Raw genomic sequence first — 20577 nt, forward strand, 5'->3', positions numbered from 1 at the left:
AGGAAACAAGAAGATATTGGCTGTGAGCAGACAAGACTTTCTGTAGCAAACAATGAGAGAGAATTTTGTACCAAAGGGTAGGTGAACAAAATTAATTGTAAGCGAAAACTGCTCAAGCACACAGCATATGTACAGTGTGGTAATCACACTGAAAGCCAAAGCCTAATTCACAAGTTTACTTCCATAATTCTGTCGTCATGGACAGATGTCCCAGGAGTGCACACTTGATGACATTATAGCCTTGTAATTCAGTTGCTTATAATTTACTGTGTTTAATAAGGAACCAAATGTTAGAACTAACTTTCATTATAAATAGCGTATTCACAACACCTTTTCACACTGGCTCTTCAGTGTACTGCATGCTATTAGAATTTACTCCCTCTGTGGGTATCGAATGGCTTCTGTTGCCCAGAATAAAGGATTTTAAAAGGCTCTTTGAAACTAACCACAAAAATTATATATCTTGGAAAACACTCGTTGACATAGGCATTAGCTGATGTGATCCACTTGTGGTTTTCAGCCAGTTAATTCTGTTCTGATTTGGAACAGATGCTGATATTTTCTTCAATCTATAAAGCATTTCTGTATTGGATTCCTCTCTTGTCAATATGTATCCGGGTCTGTTTTCACTTGCATACTGTCCCGTAGGTGCCCTCTATCTGCACTCATTCCTCTATCTTTCTGGTTTATATTTGCACTTCTGCCAACCCTTTTTCAAATGTGGCCCTCAACTCTTCAACATTTCATCCACCTTTGTATTTAACAGCATTCCATTTTCCCCTTTTACTTGGCCTTATTCTGGTGGAAAAAATGACTGTTGAGAGGCCAAGCTCAGGAAGAAATTAGTCTTTTTATTCACCTTATTGTAAAGAGAGAGACGATTAATAACAGGAAGTGGCTTCTTAGATTACCAGGCAGGACATATAAGCAGCTGTGGAAAGTCATTTAACTAAACAAGAATATTGTGGAAAGATTTGTAGAAAGACCCAACCTCTACCATTCTCTTTTCTAGATTGTTCCCATGGAAAGGTTGCTGATCACAACAGATCAAACCTGATGTGCCTAAATGTATGATGAAACTTATTTTTGTGCCGAATTCTTTATAGCTATCTTTGCAACCTCACATCAAGCTATGCTTGATTCCACAGGGCACCTCCTGAGGATCTTGTCCTCAATGGAACAAGTAGCAGGAATGTAGGTGCCAAGTTAGGTGTCTAAATACCCTTGAGGATCTGAAGACTTCTCATACAGAATGGGCCATAGAATGAGATGGCTGGAGAACCTGTGGATTGGAATAAAGTAACAGGAAGGATTTCACTCTGGTTAGTGGTTGGGAAGTTCTGCCAGTTTAAAGAGGTTGCACAGGCTTAACTAATTGGAACTTAAGGTATGTCTACACTGCAATTAAAATCCATGGCTAGCCCAGGTCAGCTGACTCAGGCTTGCAGGGATCGGGCTGCGGGGCTGTAATATTGCGGTGTAAACATTCACATCCTGAGAGCCCCAGAGCCTGGGCTCCAGCCTGAGCTCGACCATCCCGCAGCCCAAGCCCTGCAGTCCAGAGTCAACTGATACGGGCTAGCTGCGGATGTTTAATTGCAGTGTAGACATACTCTAGGGAACAACTCCATTGTTGCACATGAAGGAATAGAATTGCGTTCACTCCCTTAGCTGCCATCGTTTTACAGAAGTAACATTATGTAGTTCTGTTACCTGGAGCTCTGACTCTAAATACACAGAGACAACAGCCCTGTTGAATAAAGCTGGGTGGGAAACAGTTTTCCCATTCTGTGAATATATTTGAAGATCCGAAAGTTTTTCCCCTCTTAAATTGGGATGAAAAGTAAAAATCTTGAAAATATTTACAAACCAAAAAAACTGAATTTTTGTGCATTTCAGGCCAATTGAAACGTTTTGTATTGGTAATTATGAAACATTTGATTTCATCATTGACCTTTCTTTAATCTTTTTACAATCTAGTTAGCTTAAATTTTGAAACAAAAAAGTTGTTTCAAACTGGAAAACTGACATTGTCAAAACAAAACATTTTGACAATTTGAAACTGTTGTCTTGACCTTTTTTCAAGTCAGGAAGTTGTTTCTCAAAGTTTTGGTTTGGAAAGACGAATCAGTATCTTTTGACAAAAACAATTTGTCAAAAAATTCCCAACCAACTCTACTGTTGAATAAGAAGGTGCCATTTTTATATTGCCGCTTTTCAAAGTAGAAATCAACTTTAAATACTAGGGGACAGATTTTGATTGTTGTTACATTACAGAAAGATCAAAGTAATTCCATTGATTTGACTGGAATTACTCCAGATTATACTGTACAGAGAAGAACCCCAAAAGTGATTTGAGGGCTGGAAAAAATGCCTTAACGAGAGAGACAAAGCTTCATCTTATCAAAAAGAAGCTGAAGAGGTGACTTCGTCTTGGTGTCTAAGTACCTTCACTTACAACGAGAAGATAGTGGGTACTAATGGAATCTTTAAGGAAGAAAGGCAGAACAAGAGCCAACAGCTGGAAGCTGGAGCCATACACACGCCAATGAGAAATAAGGCTCTAGTTTTTAACAGTGCAAGTGATGAACCATTGGAATAAACTGACAAGGGAAGTGGTGGACTCTCCATCTCTTTGTGTCTAAAAATCCAGACTGGATGCCTGTCTGGAAGATGCTTTAGTCCAATGGTCTCCATCCTTTTTATGCCCAAGATCACTTTTTGAATTTAAGTGCAACCCAGGATCTACCCTTCCCCAAGGCCCTGCCCTGCTCACTCCATCACCCCTTCTCTCTGTCGTTTGCTCTCCTCCACCCTCACTCACTTTCACCGGGCTGTGACAGGGTGTCACGGTTCCTCCCCCACTCTGAACTCTAGGGTACAGATGTGGGGACCTGCATGAAAACCCTCCTAAGCTTATCTTTACCAGCTTAGGTCAAAACTTCCCCAAGGTACAAAATATTACCCCCGTTATCCTTGGACTGGCCGCTACCACCACCAAACTAATACTGGTTACTGGGGAAGAGCTGTTTGGACGCGTCCTTCCCCCCAAAATACTTCCCAAAACCTTGCACCCCACTTCCTGGACAAGGTTTGGTAAAAAGCCTCACCAATTTGCCTAGGTGACTACAGACCCAGACCCTTGGATCTTAAGAACAATGAACAATCCTCCCAACACTTGCACCCCCCCTTTCCTGGGAAATGTTGGATAAAAAGCCTCACCAATTTGCATAGGTGACCACAGACCCAAACCCTTGGATCTGAGAACAATGAAAAAGCATTCAGTGTTTTACAAGAAGACTTTTAATAAAAAATAGAAGTAAATAGAAATAAAGAAATCCCCCCTGTAAAATCAGGATGGTAGATATCTTACAGGGTAATTAGATTCAAAAACATAGAGAACCCCTCTAGGCAAAACCTTAAGTTACAAAAAAGATACACAGACAGAAATAGTTATTCTATTCAGCACAATTCTTTTCTCAGCCATTTAAAGAAATCATAATCTAACACATACCTAGCTAGATTACTTACTAAAAGTTCTAAGACTCCATTCCTGTTCTGTCCCTGGCCAAGACGACTACAGACAGACACAGACCCTTTGTTTCTCTCCCTCCTCCCAGCTTTTGAAAGTATCTTGTCTCCTCATTGGTCATTTTGGTCAGGTGCCAGCGAGGTTACCTTTAGCTTCTTAACCCTTTACAGGTGAGAGGAGCTTTCCCCTGGCCAGGAGGGATTTCAAAGGGTTTTACCCTTCCCTTTATATTTATGACACAGGGGGTTGGGGTTCAGGAGGGAGTGCAGCCTCTGGGCTGGGGCCGAGCTGTTTGGAGTGTGGGAGGGGGCCAGCCGGGCTGAGCCTGGGGCAGGGGGTTGAGGTGCAGGAGGGGATGAGGGATGCAAGCTCTGGGAGGGAGTTTGGGTGCAGGAGTGAGCTCTGGGCTGGGGCAGAATGTTTGGGTGCAGGAAGAGGTTCAGGGTGTGGGCTCTGCGAGGAAGTTTGGGTGAAGGAGGGGGCCCAGGGCAGGGGTTTGGGGTGCAGGAGGGGGTATGGGGTGCTGGCTGTGGTAGGGGGCTGGGGGTTGGGGTGCACTTACCTTGGGTGGCTCCTGGTCGGTGGTGCTGCAGGGCTAAGGCAGGCTCCTTGCATTCTCTGGCCCCACGCTGCTCCTGGAAGGGACCAGTGCACCCCTGCAGCCCCTGGGGGGGGGGCAAGTGGCTCCGCATGCTGCCCCTCTCTGCAGACACTTTCCCCACAGCTCCCATTGGCCACAGTTCCCTGTTCCCAGCCAATGGGAGCTGCGGGGGTGGTGCTTGCAGGCAGGAGCAGCGTATGGAGATCCTTGCTCCCCATTTCCTCTGGTGCCACAGGGGCGTGCTGGCTGCTTTCAGGAGCAGTACGGGGCTGGGACAGGCAGGAAGCAAACCTGCCTTAGCAGCAGCCCCGCTGCACCAGAGACTTTTGGCAGCCAGAGATCGCAATCAACTGGGAGAGTCTCCAGGATCAACCAGTCGATTGCGATTGATCGGTTGGTGACCACTGCTTTAGTCAAACCCAAGTGATTAGGCTCGATGCAGGGGTGGACTGGCTGAAATTCTATGGCCTGTGTTATACAGGAGGTCAGACTAGATGATCTATCAGTCCTTTTTGGCCTTAAACTCTATGTATCTATGAGTCACCAAATAGTTGTCAGATCTTGGAATAAAAAATTGCTGTAAAGCCCAATGGTCCTGTTATCAGATGCTTTTCCAGTTTGTCTGGTGGTGACAAGAGTCAGAGCAAAGAGACAGGGAACCTTAACACTGGATTGATCACTTGCCTAGACTGCTTTTCAAAGCCAACCACTCTAAAGAATCACTCTGTACCTCCCATCAGGACTCAGTGCTCTGTTTACATATCGCTCTCTGATAAGCAGATAAATGAACTAAAAGCAACATTGTTCGGAAAAGGAAAAGAGACAAGAATAATCTCATTCTGCTGAGTCAAACAAAGGCTTTCTGTTTGTTGCTGTAAGCTACGGAAGCTGGGTTGTTCACATGGGCCTGTGCCCCAGCACCTTCCACAGTAGCCATTGCAAAGGATTCTGGGAAGGGATTACTTAAAGACAACTCTATATAAAAACAGTGGCATGAAACATGCTCAGAGGCAGATGAATGGGAACTGCTGGGTGCTGAGTACTTGTGAAAAATCTAGCCATAAAATAACAACAAGCAATAGTTTCATTTGTTTAGGAAAGTGCTCCGATATGAGCAGAAACTTCATTACAATGGGGCAAAGCATCCCATTTACATCTAGCCGTATCTGTCCTTTCCATCTATCACTGTGTTTTTAGTGAATCTCAGTAGGTTCTAGTAGTGGTTAGTGCTGTATATTTTTGAAAGATACTGTATACACTAAAAAGAAAAGGAGTACTTGTGGCACCTTAGAGACTAACCAATTTATTTGAGCATAAGCTTTCGTGAGCTACAGCTCACTTCATGAAAGCTCATGCTCAAATAAATTGGTTAGTCTCTAAGGTGCCACAAGTACTCCTTTTCTTTTTGCGAATACAGACTAACACGGCTGTTACTCTGAAACTGTATACACTGACATTTTTTCAAACACTTCAACCATTCAGATTGTCTCTGCGGCTAATTGCCAAAAATCTCTTTTTGGAGCTGAAGTATATTTACTTGGGTTATGTAGGAGACTTGTTCCTATGCCAAACTAAGGTGCAGTTGATGCACTGGCATATTAGTCTGTGTCTGTTGAATAATTTTAGCAGCCATATTCTGACAAAAAGCAGCTAAGTGATAAATGGGGAAGTGTAAAGCAGTGGTTCTCAACCAGGGGGCTAGGGCCCCACGAGCAGGTTTCAGGGGGTCTGCCAAGCAGGGTCTGCATTAGGCTGGCTGGGGCCTAGGGCAGAAAGGCAAAGCCTCGCCTCATGGGGCTGAAGCCCGGGGCTCTCAGCCCCACCACTTGGGGCTGAAGCTGAAGTCTAAGAAATGTAGCTTCGCGGGGGGAGGGGGCTCTGTAGCATGGGGCCTCGGACAATTGCCCTGTTTGCTACCCCCTAATGGCAGCCCTGGCTTTTATATGCAGAAAGCAGTTGTTGTGACACAGGTGAAGTTTTTATAGCACGTTGGGAGAGGTGGGGGCTCAAAAAGAAAAAGGTTGCGAGCTGCTGGTATAAAGAATTCAGCACAAAACTTTCTCTACCTGTGCATTCCCAGCCAGGTGGAAACAGCTGGCTTTAATTTCAGAACCAAACAAATCATGGGGTACTATATTTTGGGGATTTGGTTTTACATTTCCAGGTTTTATGGGTGTTTGACATATACATGGAGTGATGCAATTTGGAACTGCCTGTATCTTATATTCGACACTCCAATTGGTCAGTTTTAAAAATGGACATGATTAGTGATTGGAGAGAAAAATGTGACGTGGTTGAATGAAACTCAGATAGAGAGAATTTAAAGCTGATCATGTCAAGAATTAGAAATTGCAGTTCTCGTTCTTAAATTTCATCCACTGGTTCTGATTATGGGTTTTCAACTGCAATAGAGTTCAGTTCTGACCACCAGAAAGTTAAAAAAAGGAATATTTAGGTCAGCAGTTCTCAAACTTCATTGCACCGTGACCCCCCCTTCTGACAACAAAAATTACTACATGACTCCAGGAGGGGAGACCAAAGCCCAGGCCCACCCCAGGTTGCGCGTGGGGGGGGGGAGGGGAGTGCAAAGCTGAAGCCCAAGGGCTTCTGCCCTGGGCAGGAGGCATGTAACCTTAGCCCCCCTTTCCAGGGCTGACACTGTAGGGCTTTGGCCCTGGGTGTTGGGGCTCGTGCTTTGACTTTGGCCTTGGCCCCAGCAGTCTAACACCAGCCTTGGCGACCCCATTAAACTGGGGTCGAGACCCACTTTGAGGTCCCAACCCACAATCTGAGAACCCCTGATTTAGGTTGAATAATTAGTATGATGATAGTGCCGACAGGCCCAACGAAGGTCAGAGCCTCATTGACCTAAGTACCATAAGCACACAAAATAAGAGAGACTCCTGCCCTTAACATTCTAAATAAATAAAATAAATGAGGAGAAAGAAGTATCCTCATCCCCATTTTAAGGATAGGGTGCTGAGGCACAGAGAGATTACTCATACAGGGAGTCTGACAGAATCAAGGACTGAACCCTCAGTCTCCGGCCAGTCGCCTTACCCACAACACCATCCGTCCTTTCAAGAGGATTAGCTGTAATTGCTGTTAGGGTGGAACCATTTTTCAACGACAAGGATTGACACCGTAATGCTTGAGAGGTTTATAAGTATTTCACCAAAGAAAGACTGGCGTTAGGAGCAGTCCTGCAATGGCAGAAGGATGGGCTAGGTCAGGAGTTCTTAACCTTTTTTCTTTCTGAGCCCCCCCCCAGCATGCTATAAAAGGCTCCATGGCCCACCTGTGCCACAAAAACGGTTTTTCTTCATATCCAGTAGATTAAAAGCCAGGGCTGGCATTAGAGGGTAGCAAGCAGGGCAACTGCCTGTGCTCCCACACCACAGGACGCCCTGGAAAGCTGAGTTGCCCAGGCTTGCCTTCAGCCCCACGTGGCTTGGGCTTCGGTTTTCTGTCCTGAGCTCCAGGGAGTCTAATGCTGGCCCTGCTCTCTGGTTTATTTTGGCGGACCCCATGAAACCTGCTCATGGCCTCCCGCAGGGGGCCCCGGGCCCCAAGTTGAGAACTGCTGGGCTAGGTGACCTAAAATGCCTTTTCTGTTTCTACCGCCTGTTATTCCCTGAACCTTTATCCAGTGTTACACAATGGCACCTTGTTATCGAGTCTCTGGTGAGTACTTTGGCAGCAAAGATGCTTTTCCACTCTGTCATATCTGTATATGCTGCAGTATCATGGAGCTGATAGAAGCTTGTTTGTGTCAGTTTCTAATAGGCACTTACATAAAACAAATAATTTTAAAAAAAAAACCTAAGGTCTTTGGCTTTTGGATTGAACTTGATTTTTCCCTATGTGCAGCATGGATGGTAAGGATGCAAAAAAGAAAATTTTCCAGTGCAGGGGATCCACAGGTTAGTACTTAGCTCTTTTAATGCATAGATGTCAAAGGGCTTTACAAAGGGAGGATTTGCATTATTAACTCATTGTATAGATGGGGAAATGCAGAGGCAGAGAGATGAAGGGAGTTATCCAGCGTCACAGCATGAATCAGTGGCAAAGCCCAGAATAAAAGCGAGCCCACGGCTACAGCTCTTATTCATACAGACCTAGGATCGGAGCCGTAGACTACTCTTAAAGAACCCGTCCTAGGTTGGGATGGCCCTTTAAGAGAATTGGGCTTAGTCACACTGGTGACTAATTAATTGCCTCCCAGGTGATGGGTTTGGTTTCTTTTGTTGGTGACAGTACCCGATTTACCATGGCGCCTGGCCCACAGTCCAAAGGGGCCCCGCCCAGCCCTCTCTTCTCCGCCCCCTGCTCTCTCCTGTGGGGGCAGAAGCTTGACGCTGCCGGCTCCTGGGGCTCCTGCTGCAGCAGGGCAGGCTCCGCCAGCAGCCAAGCTCCCCACTCCCAGCCTCTTCCCGCAGCTGCTGCATTCTGCCCCTCCCTGCCGCCAATCAGCTGTTTGCCGGTAGCGGAAGAGCGGAGCCTCAGCACACTCCCCGCTCAGGGGAGGGGGAGAAGAGGTGGGGGCGGGACCTTGGGGAAGGGGCTGGAATTGGGGCATACCCCCTCCACTCCCCTGCCGTGAGCACCTCCACGACACCAGTCCACACCCACACCCCCCTAACTCTAAATCCACTCCTGGCTGTCACGTCACCTGGGCTGGGGATACTGTATCAGCTGATCCCCACAGCCTCCAGCCTACCTGCGCAGTACTGCAGACATGGCCCTGCCCACTAGCTCCTCTCCACTCCCTAGCCCACCCACCACTTGCTTTCCCCCCCTCCGCTTAAAAATGATTGCTCCCCCCCCCCCCGGCTTCTCTGGCAGCCCTGTTGCCAGGTATCCAGTTTTAGACTGGAAACTCCAGTATAAAATGGGACCTGGGTGTCCGGTTAGCAGTGCTGACTGGAAACTAAAAGTCCGGTTATAGGAGTAACCACATTAGCCTCTGCTCCTCCCGCTCCCAACACCCACCCAGGGCTGGAAGAGAACCTGTCCTCCTGCTGCGGGAGGAAGAGCGGCTCGCTGCAGAGAGAGCCGAAGAGAATGGGCTAGAACCAGGTAGGTACCCGCTCTCTGTGGGCGGGGCGGAGGGGGGGGGGGCCCACAAAAAGTTAATCCGGCTCTGCTTACATAACCATTACATCACAAAGGGAGGAGGAGGAGGAAATAGAAAATCAGATAGCAGAATCTGGGATTTTGAAAAGACCTCTTGAGCTGAGCAAGTGGCTACAAAGACTGTAGAGGTGGAAAAATACTTGTTTTGATTTCTGTCAACGTTTGAACAGATGTTTCAATAAACTAGGCCCCAAGAAGGGGCGTTATTTCTCTTGCAAGCATCTGGATGCAGTTTTTAAGAACTCCATTTAGGGGAAACCGAGACTGGGGCATAGTCCAATGCTAAATTGGCTATTGCCCTGCCATGGAACCCCGTCCTCAAAGACACTAAATATCCTCTGCTGCTATTGATTTCAGCAGAATGCTCTGTGGGCCAGATTTTTAAAGGTATTTAGGTAGTTAGGCATCCCAGGTGATTTTCAAAATCGCATAGGTGCCTAACTCCCATTGAAATCAGTGAGACAACTTGCCGAGTAAGGGTGTCACAACTGGTCCCTAAATCAGCTGATCTGACTCGTAAAAGCCTTCTAAAGTCAGAATCCAGTCGGTTACAGCATTTCCGTGGATCAGTTTGGACCACGTTTGATTTTCTGGACGGCTCTCCCTGGGATATGCCATTTCCTAGTAATCTGGAGCGGGGGATAATTCAGGGCAGGTGTTCAGTGCTAGTGGGTGCTTGAAGTGCGCATGAAGTGCCTGCCTCATGGGTTGAGTGAGGCTTTAGCTGGCAATTAGGTTCAGCACACATGGACTCCTGCCGCCTCCCGTCCTTCCTCGCCGCCCACCTGCCTGTCTGCACGCAGCAGAAACAGTGATTTAGAGGAGCTGAGTTGTGGGAAGTACAATTTAATCGTTCTCATTTTTAAATCGCTCCCCTCCCTCGTCATCTCCTAGCAGGCGCTTTCCAAGGAGCAGCTCCCCCAGCAGCAGCGGAGACTCAATGCAGCGACCCTTCCCATGCAACGTCTCGCAGTAACATGAATTGGTCACATCTTGCTTTTGAGATGAGACTCGCTGATGGGACTTAGTGCACTGGGGCACGGTTCCCCAGGAAATAGCCTGCTGGGCTGGATCCTGATCTGGTATCAAAGCCTTGCTGATTTACACTGTCTAAGGGACAGCGTGCACCTGCCATGTTTCATCTGGGAGGCCATTCTTATGGCCAAAAGCAATAGTGGAAATTTATATGACTCTTTGTCTCTTGCAGTACATTCAGGCAATCCTTCAGAGCATTACCCTCCCTGAAAAAAATCCATACAGTCTGTCTGGAAATAAAGCCCTGTTTGCAAACACTCATCTGCTCCTCTAAGGTGTGCTAGGATCAGGCCAGTCTCCAAGTCAATTCCCATCTGCTCTGCCTTCTTTACAATGAGTGCCTGGAGCACAACTACAGAGAACGATGTTGCATGTAGGAAACCGAAAGCGCACTGCAATGTACTGAAAAATATTGCTTTGTTAAACACAAAGAGGAAACTGCCTCAGCGGCAGGGTGAAAAAATGTTCCACTGAGCTGGGCTGTCAAGCTCATGCACAGAACCCACCTTTCTCACCAAGGCATGGCAGTGGTTCTGGGGTGCTGAAGGCAGAAACCATGTATTTGGGTTGTTATTACTATGTCAAGCCAGGGGGTGCGACTGCACCCCTAGTTCCAGCACCTATGAGGCCTGGACAGCCTTGGGCTTCTTCAAAGTCATAGGCAGGTTTTCTCCAAATGCTGTCACTGAAATAGTCCTGCAGTTTAGCTGAGGGAGAGCCAACAGAATCTAACTGAGAGTTACTACTGTATTTTGTAGTGCCTAGAGGCCCCCATCAGAGACAATGTCCCCTCTCATGCTGATTGTAACGAAAACACAATCCCTACCCCCACAGAGCTTTGTAAAGGCGTAAACTGTCACATGGCTGGAGGGGGAAAACAAACTCAATCAGCTATAGATGGTGGACTGCCCTGAAAACTAGAACTAGGATGTGCTCCAGCTGAGGCAGGGATAGCTCAGTGGTTTGAGCATTGGCCTGCTAAACCCAGGGTTGTGAGTTCAATCCTTGAGGGGGCCATTTAGGGATCTGGGGCAAAAATTGGGGATTGGTCCTGCTTTGAGCAGGGGGTTGGACTAGATGACCTCCTGAGGTCCCTTCCAGCCCTATTCTATGACTCTAATCAACCACTGGTTCCGTCCAAGGTTTCTGGGAGTCGGGGGGGTTTGGGACCTATATAAGTCAGACCCAGCTCATCCTAAATAAAAGAAGCAACACCAAAGAAAGGCAGGTTGCTGAAGGAAATAGCTCCAGAGATGGCAGCTTTAAAGACTCTACCAGATCAGTGTCTGAGGAGATGCAACTGGAAAAGAAGGTATTGAATTTGGGAGCATCTGGATATAGGCTGGGGCCTGCCTTTGTGTAAAGATTTTGGACTTTTTGGAGAGGAAAAAGGCTTTGATACCCACTGGGCTCACAGAGCATGGAGATTTGTGGGGAAATGAGACCACAAGTAAATGAGTGCAGATGGGGGTAAAATAGACATGGATAGGGGCTGCCCATAACAATGTAATGCATTAGGGGATGGGTTGGTCTTTAAGTTTGTGTGCTCGTTTCAATGTAACAAGGGGCGGGGGGTGAGGCTTGAAAATCACCAGAAATATCTTGTATTTTATGGACATCCTCTCTTAAGAACTGCTAGGTTCTCTGGCTTCCTTCCCCTCCCCCATTTCTGTGGTGGTCATGTCATCCTGGCCCACCAAAGCATTTCCCTGGTGACAAGCTTATAATATAAATAAGTTGCTGATGAGATAAAATGTACTGTAGAAGATGGGGGCAGGGGAGCGCACAGGGTAACAATGAGATGATTATTGGTGGTCTAACTACAGGCATATCTGTGGCAGTTGGATAGCCTGGTGATGAGCACTAAGGAGTAGAGGAATGTTCTGGTCCACAGTAATTTTGCAAAGGAGCCCACAGATGTCTGCAGCTGTGTCTTGGCTAGTCTGAGTGCTTTTAGCAGTTCAGGCATGGATACAAATGAAGTTCCCACGCAGCCCCTATTCATGTCTATTTTACCCCCATCTGCACTCATTTTCTTGTGGTCTCATTTCCCCACAAATCTCCATGCTTTGTGAGCCCAGTTGGCATCAAAGCCTTTTTCCTCTCCAAAAAGTCCAAAATCTTTATACAAAGGCAGGCCCCAGGCTATATCCAGATGCTCCCAAATTCAATACCTTCTTTTCCAGTTGCACCTCCTCAGACACTGATCTGGTAGAGTCTTTAAAGCTGCCATCTCTGGAGCTATTTCCTTCAGCAACCTGCCCTTCTTTGGCGTTACTTCTTTTATTTAGGATGAGCTGGGTCTGACTCTCTGTGTATATAAATCTCCCCACTGCATTTTCCACTGAATGCATCCATGAAGTGAGCTGTAGCTCACGAAAGCTTATGCTCCAATAAATTTCTTAGTCTCTAAGGTGCCACAAGTACTCCTTTTCTTTTTAAGGTGCCACAAGTACTCCTTTTTCTTTTTGCGGACACAGACTAACAGGGCTGCTACTCTGAAAGCTGACACCTATGGGAGCTGTGAGTTCTCCGCACCTCAGGCCCTTAAACATGTAAAGCATATGGATGGGTCTACAGGTGATTGTCTGCTTTCTACCCACCTTGCATTTATTTTCCATTAAGTATGTTGATTGTGTTTCTAAACCTATTGTCAATCACTATGAACTGAGAGTGCTCTGGGCAAAAGCAAGGTATCTGTAAAATATGCTATAACCTACCAGTAGAACCAAAGGGGAATCTGCAGTGAAACATCTGCTTTGGGAAGACTGACTGCCCAAGGCTTTTCAATGATGCTTACTATTATTAGCTTTGCGTGGGCACTGAATGTGGCAGGCTTGTGAAATACGGCTGAATATGTTAACAGTCCCTGATTTACACGCCAAACGCATTCAAAGCCAGCACACAGCCAAATAAATAGACAGCTGCTATCCGATCTATTTCCGCTCTAGCCATTCGCCGCTTGATTTATCTCACCTGTGTCATACATCAACCTGCAGCAGTGCTCTCCCTCATTCCTGAATGAAATCAAAAGGGCCCTGGAACAACTTGGGTGACCGCAGCAGGTATGCTGAGCTCTGAAATGAACGTAGCCAGCAAACAATCAAAACTAAGTGGCTTCTTTCTGTTGCTGGCTCATTTTTCTTAAATCTTCTGAGCAGTACTTACTGTACCAGTAGAGTGTTACATGCAAACCAGAGCCCAGCCAAAGGCAGATGGTGTTTTCAGAAGCAGCTGAAGTGCACAGAAGAGAGTCCCGAAAAAGAAACCAAGTACTCTATTTGCATCTGTAATGAGTCTGACAGCAGCCCTTTCTAAAGAACATGAGGATTTGAAAGGGTTCAGCATTGCACTGAAATGTTGAAGCAATTAGTTAAATTTCAAGGTGTACAGAGCAACAGAACAGAATGCTCATTGACTTTTCAATCCAAGTTAGCAGATGTTTGGAGCATCTTGTTTTCTGGTATGGTGCCTTTCACTGTTGTCAGCCCAGTCTGTTCCCACCCTGTTCACCTTAAGCAAGAAGTCTGATCCTAAGCCTGTTGTAGTCCATAGGAATCTTTCCATTGACTTCAGTGGACACTGGATGAGGCTGTGAGTTGTTTATGAAGCACTGTAAGAGTATGAGGCTTAAAAACACTTGAAAGCCAATGGGAGCTGGCTCAGCACTTTGAAATTAGGCCCCTCTTAGGTGCAGGAATATGACACAGATTATGCCCCCAAGATATGTATGGAGAGGAAATCCATTTCAGTTTCCTCCCCCCACACTCAATTGGCTCAATTATGACCCTGACACAAGCCCTGTATAGGTGGCAGCCCATATTTATGCTGCCCCATGAGGAAACCTTAAGGGGATGTAGTCTACGGCCTCCTCCATACCAGGACAGCTGTGCTGACCAGGATGTTAATGGGGTGGAGCCAAAGCTCTGCCTGCTCCTGCCCACCTGTGTGGGGAGGGGTGCTAGCAGCCCTGTGACAATTGCTCTCCCTCCCTTGCACCCCATATACAGACCAACGATGCACTTACTCCCTTGTGTGGGTGTGTGAGGCACCTTGTGACGCAGCCCTGTGTTTGCTAGAGCTCTCAGCACAATAGACCTGGTCCTAGTAGCATGACTCAAGTAGCTATCAGGGGGTTCATGCCCAGAAATGGGGTACAGGCCAAGAAATGTTCTACTCCAGCACTCATGGGCTACATGGTGCCTAATAGCCCTTGTAGCGTGATTTTTTTTTTTAAACCCTCCGGCCTCCATAGGCACTTTCTGTTCCATTGTCCTTATATCTCAGTGATATGATTCCAAAACATTCCTGGGCTATTCCTAGCTTCTCCATAGCATCATAGATCTTCTTCAGCAACCAATTCTTTATTTTAACTTTTGGAAATGGACGTAAGACCCTTACTCAGGGAGCTGCTACCGGGGACTGTTGACGGCAGCATTTTAGTGCAAGAGCAGCTGGGCACATTTATGCTGAATTATGTTGATGCTTCAGATGGTCTCTGCAAGCAGGTGCTGCCATTTGCCCTGTTGCTAGGAACAGTCAGCTCATTTTTCAAATATAGAGAAAATGAATTTACAACAAATTATTCCAGTTCCACAAGCTATGCCTTCATTTTTCCTCTTATTTAATGCAGCCCCTCAAATGTCAACTCAAATGTCTTTCCTTCCTGATTCCCACACCTTAGCAATGATTTGCTATTGTGGGAGGCTTGCACTCACTCTTCTTTTTACAAAAGACCGCTTAGGAAGGTTTGCTCTGAAGCAAAGTGGCAGCTACAAAGATGAGATGGCCTTTGTAGCTAAAAGAAAATAAAGGTGGGTCAAATGGTGGGGGCCCCATGATCCTTCATGGTGTCTCTTAGTAGCTTCAAGGGCACGTTCAAAATCACAGGGTGATAAATATTTTGAGTAAACTCTGTGTAACAACCTCCTCCCTGTGGGTGATCAATGGGGACAGAATCCAGGTGCGCCCGCACTACAAGCATGGGTCTCTGTCTCTTAAGCTAAAAGACTTACACGATTAGCAGGGACTGCAGGAGGCTGCCCTGTGAACCAGCCACTAGAGGGGGAACATACAACACACACTGAAGCAATGAATCCCAGGTGCAAATAGGAAAAGGAAAACAGGTTATGTAAACTCACGTATGGAAAGAAAACAGATGTGTTGCTCTTGAAGACCATGGTAACAGGATGGCAGCAATCACTGATACTGCTTTTGGTGTTTTGACATCTGTGTTGCGTTTCCAAAGTTGTGGTTCTTGTCTCACCTCCTGCTTTGGAAATGCATCCGGGTTCACCTCTTGAACTGCCGACACAATATGCTTTCGGTTCAGTCCGTGCTTGCTTCAGCCGGACTAACTGACACATGCTCGTTTCTGTCTCCAGTACTCCTGAATTACATGCATCTCCAAATGGCCATTGTCTCACTAGTCCCAACAGAGAAATCGCCCTGCTGTGCATTGTGGATGTGTGAGCAGCTGGACTCACTTGCCTGACTGCATCATCTAGCTCCACTGGCCCTGTCAACCCCGTCTGTCCAAAATGCCACTCCATAGCCAGGTGATTCATAGTTTTTTGGTCAAGAACAGTCAGAAATGAATAGCTGCTACTTAGCTTGTAAGCTCCCTGGGGCAAGGGCCATGTTTTTGTTCTGTATTTGTACAGCACCTTGCACAGTAGGGTCCTGCTCGATAACAGAATTCTGGGCCCTACTGTAATACAAAAAATAGACTTTTCAAATCTGAGGTTCATGTCCATATTGACTCGGGTGTTTAAGCACTAAAACCAACTGCTTACCAGTCTTAGCTTCTACCAATATGACTTAAAAGAAAATAGAAGAGTGACTTTACCTGTACTTAACTCTAAGAATCATCCAGACACTTTAGAACTGAGAGAACACAGGCCAGATCTGCAGCTGGTATAAACTGGCATTGATCTACTGACTTCATGGGATCAGGTAGATTTACACCAGCTGAGGATCTGACCTTCATGTGATTTCTAACTGGAGGATTTGAGCCATGAAGTCATAAAGCATAATGAATAACCCTAGGCTGATAACTGTCTTTATAACAGGAGAATGCAGAAATGGGCTTTCTCTCATTTTCTGTTAAACGAAAGTACATGTAGATTCTCATTAACCTCAGCCAACCTCTCCTTTTCTTGAAGTGTTGCAATAATTTAGACGGGAATTAAGGTCCAAAGGCAGCATTTGAAATTCCCGTGCTGTTTCTAGGAACTGCCTCACAAGTTACAAGTTCCTTGTAAAAAGAAAAGGAGGACTTGTGGCACCTTAGAGACTAACCAATTTATTAGAGCATAAGCTTTCGTGAGCTACAGCTCACTTCTTCAGATGCATATCGTGGAAACTGCAGCAGGCTTTATATATACACAGAGAATATGAAACAATACCTATTCCCACACCTGGATTTGTGCTGGAAATCACTTTAGATAAGCTATTACCAGCAGGACAGTGGGGTGGGAATAGGTATTGTTTCATATTCTCTGTGTATATATAAAGCCTGCTGCAGTTTCCACGATATGCATCTGAAGAAGTGAGCTGTAGCTCACGAAAGCTTATGCTCTAATAAATTGGTTAGTCTCTAAGGTGCCACAAGTCCTCCTTTTCTTTTTGCGAATACAGACTAACACGGCTGTTACTCTGAAAGTTCCTTGTAGCGATCCTCTAGCCAAAAGGGAGTGTGTGCAAAAGGGGGATTCAGGCAACTAGCGCTGCACATGTGGGGTGGTTGCTATTCCCTGGGAAAACTATTCAGCAGAAAGTAGAAGGACAATGGGTAGGGCTCCATGTCTGTCGTGGAAGTCACGGATTCTGTGACTTTCTGTGGCTTCTGCAGGGACCAGTGTGGCTGACCCCAGGGCCTCCCAAGCAGCTGGCCCCAGGCACTGCCCCACCAATGTCCCCGCCCCCCGCCCCTCCCCCCAGCATCAGCCCCCACAAACACCCACAGTGTCCCCCCCCCAATCCTTCCCCCTCCCCCCAAGATTTAAACACAGGTATTTTTAGTAAAAGTCATGGACAGGTCACGGCCCATGAATTTTGGTTTATTGCCTGTGACCTGTCCATGACTTTTCCTCAAAATACCCGACTAAATCATAGCCTTAATAATGGGCTCATGGTGAAGGAGGACTCAGGAGACTGGGCTTCAGAGCCTGGCTCTGCATCCCCTGTGCTGACAGCAGAGGCACATGCAGAGGCCTGGCTAAGTTTAACTGACCATCCTTGGGTCAACAGTGGGTTTGAAGCAGTGGCAGGACCCACTGTGGTGAGATTAATTTCTTAGTCTTGTGGTAAACTGCCTATAAGTGGGATGAGTCACTTAACCAGGGTGATTCACTCCCATCCACAGGAGTGGATGCGTCATCTAATTTGCAACCATGAATACAATTTCCCCAGGGCATACTGGTAGGGTTAATAGGGAGAAGGGAGAGTAAAGTCACTTTCCTCTCAAGCATTTATCATCCATCAGAATCAGGTGTGTGTGTCCATTTTTTACCACCACAGGAGAGAGCCACTGGTGAATCTCTCTCATTCCTGTCTTGTCTGGGCATGATAGACTGAAACTCAGGGAGAGACACCCCTTTTTGTTTCATACAGTGGGATACGATCGTAGAGAACTCAGTTGTACTGAGGTCACAGTCAGTGCAACTGAGATCAGGAGGCAAAGTAGCTTAATCAGCTGTTGAGGATCTAGCCTTAGTGTCTTGCCCAAGGGGACACAGGAAGTCTGTGGCAGAGCAGCAAATTGAACCCAGGTCTGAGGCTAGTGCACTAAGCACTCGACAATACTCTCTGGAGTGGTATGCTGCAGCCACCACTCTGTTCCATCCCTTCCTGTCCTGAAACTGAGGGAGCATGTAGTGTAAATCTGACCGTGGCAGCTTTACACAACCAGGGGAGTTCCTTAGGACACAGGAACCTCAAATCTTCCCATAGGGCAATTCTAAGTCCCCTTCCAGCAACTTGGGTGCAGAAATGGGATGAGGATCTGGCCCGATTGCTTGTCCAGCTTCCTTTGACTTTGGGATTTGACAATTGGGAAATGCAGTCTGTCCTTTAGTAAGGGACTGCTGGGGTTATGGAGCTGTAGGACAAGTGTCCATGGTGTGACAAAGTTGCTCTTCTACCTTGGTGGGGCCTGTGCTTATTGGCAGATTTGCTCGCCTCAGAGATTCATGGCAGCCCTCAGTTTGGCCACTTCTGTGGCTCAAATCCGCTCTTCACTCAGATAACCTCATCACTGGCCAGCATGGGGAAAAAGAAGGAGAACAATCCCCACAGTCTCTGCTGATCCACCACATGGGTCAGAGAACAGTCCAGAGACCTTCCCCTCTGGTGGAACCCACAGTCCAGGTCAACTCCTCCTATTTCTGATCAGGAGTTGGAGGTTTGGGGGGAACCTGGGCCCGTCCGCCCTCTCCTCCGGGTTCCAGCCCAGGGCCCTGTGGTCTACAGCTGTCTAGAGTGCCTCCTGGAACAGCTGCGCAAGAGCTCCAGCTCCCTGGGCTACTTCCCCATGGCCTCCTCCCAACCCCTTCTTTAGCCTCATCACAGGATCTTCCTCCTGGTGTCTGATAATGCTTGTACTCCTCAGTCCTCCAGCAGTACGCCTTCTCACTCTCAGTTCCTAGTGCCTCTTGCTCCCAGCTCCTCGCACGCACGCCACAAACTGAAGTGAGATCCTTTTTAAACTCGGGTGCCCGGATTAGCCGGCCTGTCTTAATTGATTCTAGCAGCGTCTTAATTGGCTCCAGGTGTCCTAATTAGCCTGCCTGCCTGAATTTGTTCCAGCAAGTTCCTTCTTGTTCTGGAACTGCCTGTTACCTTACCCAGGGAAAATGGACCTGCTTAATCTGGGACTAATATATCTGCCTGCCTTTCTCTTGGACTCCAGCGGGTGCACGTGCGGCCCTGCAAGTAATTTTTGTTTTTACCGCTGTCTTGTGCCAGACCGCGTTACCATGAGCTTGCCCTGAACCCCAAGCCCTTCCTGAACGGACTGACAGGGAAGCCGGTGATGGTGAAGCTGAAATGAGGGATGGAGTACAAGAGCTACCTGGTGTCTGTTGACCGTTACATGAACATGCAGCTCACAAACACAGAAGAATACATAGATGGTGCATTGTCAGGACACCTTGGTGAAGTTTTGATAAGATGTAACAATGTCCTGTACATCAGAGAAGTAGAAGAAGAAGAAAAAGATGGAGAAATGAGAGAATAAGTTTGTATATTTCTGGAAAATAAAGATCAGTTTTTCACAAAAAAACCCACTCTCCTGTAGCCATCTGGCCTGACACTGTCACAGTGGACATTCTGCTCAGAGGTGTGCTGGGGAAACACGCCCAGCGGCTGCCTTGGAAAGGTAGCGTGCTCTCCATCTGCATCTGCTGTCAGATACCAAACCCTCACACTGACTAGCTACACCCTCCCTGCCTTGTGGCAGGACCCTTTGCAGATCTGCTCCAGGGCAGAAAAACCCCTTTGTCTTCTTCCCATCCCCAAATCCCCTGCACAGGACAAACCAGAATTTAGCCCATAGACGTTTAGTATGCACCGTACAGGACAGATTCTCTGCTGCCTCCAGTATTCCTGTCCTGACAAACCTCTTCTCCCTACCACCAGCGCTGTCGGGAGGGAGGTTGTGGAGTCAGCACTATAGGGCCCTTCGGGGGGTTGAGCAACACAGAAAGAGCACCGTGTGCTGGAGAACAGGCCTCTCAATGTATGGGATAGTCACACAGGCCAAGATATGTCAAAAGTGACTAGTGGATTTTGTGTGCCCAGCTTGAAACACCTTCATAGGCCTCATTTTTCAGGAAGTGCTGAGCACCTGCCCTCTAAAAAACAGGCCCCTTTAAGGTAACAAGTTGGACACTAAAAATCACTAGTCACTTTACAAAATCTTGGCTATATACCGTACCTTGCATCTGTTAATCAGTAACTACATAGGGGAGTGGGCTTAGCTAGTTAGCAGAGACCGTGTCCAATAGCTGGACTCATGCTACTGTGTCTGGTGCACAGGCCCACATCTGGCCAACTAATCAAGACCTCTGTGTCCTCTGGGACAAGCCATTAGGAGGTGTTCCCAGCTGATGTGTCTCATGGCACGGGAAATGCCAAGAAAAATTATGAGCCACAGTCTGTTTTATACATGTTAGATTTTGTGCCTCCCTCCCCCACCTTTCACAATACAAGTTTGTCAATTTGGAGAAGTCCCTTCCCACAGTCAACCTCTAATGAGCTCCTCTTCTCTCTG

General features: G+C 47.0%; 1 protein-coding gene and 1 pseudogene across 2 annotated transcripts in view; both read left to right on the forward strand.

Moving 5' to 3' along the window:
- Nucleotides 1–20577, forward strand: part of DCLRE1A (DNA cross-link repair 1A) — an 86232-nt gene that overhangs the window by 26760 nt on the left and 38895 nt on the right. The window lies entirely within an intron of this gene.
- On the forward strand, nt 2–19566 carry LOC140915028 (small nuclear ribonucleoprotein F-like; annotated as a pseudogene).

Source organism: Lepidochelys kempii, chromosome 7 (assembly GCF_965140265.1).
Source record: "Lepidochelys kempii isolate rLepKem1 chromosome 7, rLepKem1.hap2, whole genome shotgun sequence".
In the NCBI taxonomy this organism is placed as follows: Eukaryota; Metazoa; Chordata; order Testudines; family Cheloniidae; genus Lepidochelys; species Lepidochelys kempii.